Consider the following 4,106-nt stretch of genomic DNA (forward strand, 5'->3'; position numbering starts at 1 on the left):
TATGCATACTGCATATAAAAAAAAAAGCACGCACGCGACGCGGCAGCGTCGCTGACGCGTCCGCGTCAGGTGGGAACATTGGCCTCCCACGCGACCGCGTCACCCACGCGGCCGCATGACCTGAATATCGATGTGAAAAGGGTGCTTGACCGAAAGTTGTGCTAGAGTGGTGATGGACTGGTGTTAAACGCACAAGCCCTACGGCACGACCGCGTGACCGACGCGACCGCGTCATATCCCAATATTGTCCACTCACGCGATCACATGACCCACGCGATCGCGTCACCCTGGATTTTGGCAATACTAAGTTTCGAACAGAGAGTTGTGCGAGCGCAAGGCTACCCTCGCGCCAGTAGCATAAACTGTGTCACGCGACCGCGTGACCGACGCGACCGCGTGACCGATGTGACCGCGTCGATTAATTTAAGTGCAAGTCGCGCAACCATGACCCTGATGCACGGAAAACTTGTCTCATAACAAATTTCCTTCGGCAAGTGTACCGAATTTGTCGTCAAGTAAAAACTCACAATAGAGTGAGGTCGAATCCCACAAGGATTGATTGATCAAGCAACTTTAATTAGAGAAATGTTCTAGTTGAGCGAATCAGAAATTGAGTTGAGAATTGCAGAAAGTTAAATGCGGGAAAGTAAATGACAGAAAGTAAATTGCTGAATCTTAAATGGGAATGGGTGAATTGCTCATAAATGTAAATGAAAGAAATTAAAGAGAATGGGTAAGATCAGAAATGGGGAGTTCATTGGGCTTAGGAGATGTTGCATTCTCTGGATCAATCTCATTTACATCTCTTCCTCAATCAATGCACTCATTGATCTCCTTGGCAATCTTAAGTGATTGAATTACAATTTCTTGTAATTCAATCTCTCAAATCTTGATCAATAGCCAATTCCTTGGTCAATTGCTCATGAGAAGAGATGAAGTATGGTCACTGATTATACCACATGCATTTCCCAAATCAAGCATTGAGAGGATTATAGTCACATATCCATCCAAACCCAATTTGGTCCAGCATGAGAAAGCATTTCTAGCTTGATCTCTTCATTCCTCTTCCAAGGTTCAGAAGAGATCCAAGTATGAATAGTTTCTTTTCCAAGATAACTACACAATTGGATGAAGATCGAAAGCTTTCAAATAAAATCAAGAGAAAAAATAGAAGAAGAATAATGAAAATTAGTATTGATCCATCAAATTACAACAGAGCTCCCTAACCCAATGAAAGGGGTTTAGTTTTTCATAGCTCTGGAAAATGAAAACAAAGATGGAGAATACATGATGAAAACTAGAAGAGCAGAGAAAGTAAAATACAGGAAGTAGTTCTATGCTATTTTTCCAACTCCCAGCAACTCTCTAAAATAATTCAAAGCTACTCCTATATATACTACTCTTCTCATCTTCTAGTTGGCTCTTCAAGTCTTGGGCCTTTGGATCTTGAGTTTGAAGCAGTTCTCTTCTTCATTTGGGCTTGGCTTTATTTGCAGAGAGAAAGTGTGAAGTGGGCAGAGATTTTAGCTCAGGACGTTAGGGTTGTTAACGTTTTAGTGAAAACATTAGTTCGAGAACGTTAGTGACAATCAACTTTCTCACTAACGTTCCTAATAACATTGAAAAAGCCCCATTGTAAAAGCCACGTTAACCTCAACGTTAGTGGCACAAACGTTCCCACCAACGTTGCCTCTAGGTCCTTCGCACACGTTATTGGGACTTAACTTTCCTAATAACATTGAAAAGCCCCATTGCTCCTACGTTAGAGCCCACGTTAACTTAGTTAACGTGGCTCTTTAACGTGGGCTTGCCATCCTTCGAGAACGTTAGTGACATTCAACATTGTCACTAACGTTCCAATGTGCCCCCATGTCTCACGTTAGAATCCACGTTAACTAGGTTAACGTGGCTTATAACGTGGCCATGCTTAGCCATCCCCAACGTTAGTGACAATGTTGAGTGTCACTAACATTGGCTCATTATTCCTCATCCACGTTAGCTTCCACGTTAACTAAGTTAACGTGGGAGTTAACGTGGCTCATAGTGGCTTGTGTGGCTCCTTCCAATGTTAGTGACTATGTTGAGTGTCACTAACGTTGGCCATCACCTTCTTCTCTCACGTTAGCCTCCACGTTAACTAAGTTAACGTGGAAGTTAACGTGGCTCCTTGGGGTTGTGTGGTTGCTTCCAACAACATTGTCACTAACGTTGTCGACCACTCTTGCCTCTTCACGTTAGCTTCCACGTTAACCAAGTTAACGTAGGAGTTAATGTGGCATTGTGCACTTAGAACAACGTTAGTAACAATGTTGAATGTCACTAACGTTTGCTTCCTTTCCCCCTTTTAACATTAGAGGCCACGTTAACTAAGTTAACGTGGACTTTAACGTGGCCACTTGTGAGCATTGGCCAACGTTAGTGATAATGTTAAGTGTCACTAACATTGGCTCAATTTCCCTTCTTCACATTAGAGTTCACGTTAACTTAGTTAACGTGACTCTTAACGTGGGTAATGATGGCTTCGAGAGCATCGTTGGCAGTCACTTTTCTCATTAACTTTGCAAGTTACCTCTCATTCCTTGCTTCCTTTAGTCCTGAAATCAGGCAATAGAGTGCATCAAAGTTCTAGTCCAAGTCATGGGTAATGTAGAATACAATTTGTCACTAAACTCATGCAAAATCCTCATGAAATCATGTAAAATGCACAATGTATGCTTGAATCAAGGTGTAAGTGAATATCTACCCAAAACTAGCTTATTTCCTAAGAAAATGCATGAAACTATCCTAAAACAGTAAAGAAATGGTCAGTGAAACTGGCCAAAATGCCCTGGCATCACAACACCAAACTTAAAGCTTGCTTATCCCTAAGCAAGTACTGGAACAAGAGAATGATGAATGGGATACCAAGAGAAATGAGTTATTCTTGTGGAAGTCATGTCCCTGGTTTTATAGTGGTTTCATGCATAGCAACTTAGGTTCATTCCTGGCTTTCAGACCTTTATCATATCCTAGAATACTCACTATGATTGCATACCATGAAACTTTTATTTATTGATCCTTTTGTTGTTATTTCAGGGCTTATTTGTGTTCTTAGGCTAAGTGTTCTGTAAGGGGGCAACTCTTTAAGATAAGCTTTCAGCCAACACTCCCGAACCAGTTGGTTCAAGGTGCTAGGTGTTGAGACACCCCTAAGGACTTACTCCCTCAAGTCTCTCCCCCATACATACACACCACAGGCATATAGTTTATTCATTTTCTTTTCTTGACGCCTTGGTGTCCAGCACCTCTTTGGGTTACTAAATGTCCTGTGGTGAGGGTTACTCTTGATAGTGGACTTTCAGCTGATAATCCCGAGTTAGTTAACCCAAGTTACTAAGTGATAAGGCACCCCTAAGAGCTTATTCATCCAAGTAGATCCCTCACACAGGAACACCACAGACACATGCCTCAAGATTTAAAACCATTGGTGCCCAGCCTTATTGCTTAGTCTTTTTCTTTTATTCCTCAACTTTGATTGTTCTTTCCCTTTTTCTTATTAGGATCTTCTTATTTATCTAGTTTCATGGGGTGTGTCTCAAGTATAGTATTCATGACAGATAGTTGCCTTCCCACCTTATGGTTGAACCAACTTAGCAAACTTATGATCACACCAAAAACTCATGCATGCACTTCCATATTATGAACTCCACTCTGGTCTTTTTAAAAACACACTCACTCTCTTTTTCATCTGATTTAAAGGGACAAACATACAATTAAGTAAGGAGATGGTGTAGTAACATAAAGACTAGCACACAGAGACTTTCTTCAATACCAAAAACTCAAAAGACAGAATTGAAAAAGGTTTAAACATAACATGGAAGCAAGTTCTATTTCATACAAGATCTTCCTTATTTAAAACATAGAGAAAGATGGAACAAAGAAGGAACTCCACCACCTTTTACTCTTGTGGATGTCCATGCTCTCCTTCTTGATTGCTTGTGCTCCCACTCCCCTTGCCTTTTCCAAGCAGCTTCTTCCAGAAACCACCATCTTCCATCTTCTTCTTGAGTGTCTCCTTTTGCTGTTTCACTTTCCTCTCTTCTTGTTCTACAAAATCTTTTTGGACC

This window comes from Arachis hypogaea, chromosome 11 (genome assembly GCF_003086295.3).
Source record: "Arachis hypogaea cultivar Tifrunner chromosome 11, arahy.Tifrunner.gnm2.J5K5, whole genome shotgun sequence".
In the NCBI taxonomy this organism is placed as follows: domain Eukaryota; kingdom Viridiplantae; phylum Streptophyta; class Magnoliopsida; order Fabales; family Fabaceae; genus Arachis; species Arachis hypogaea.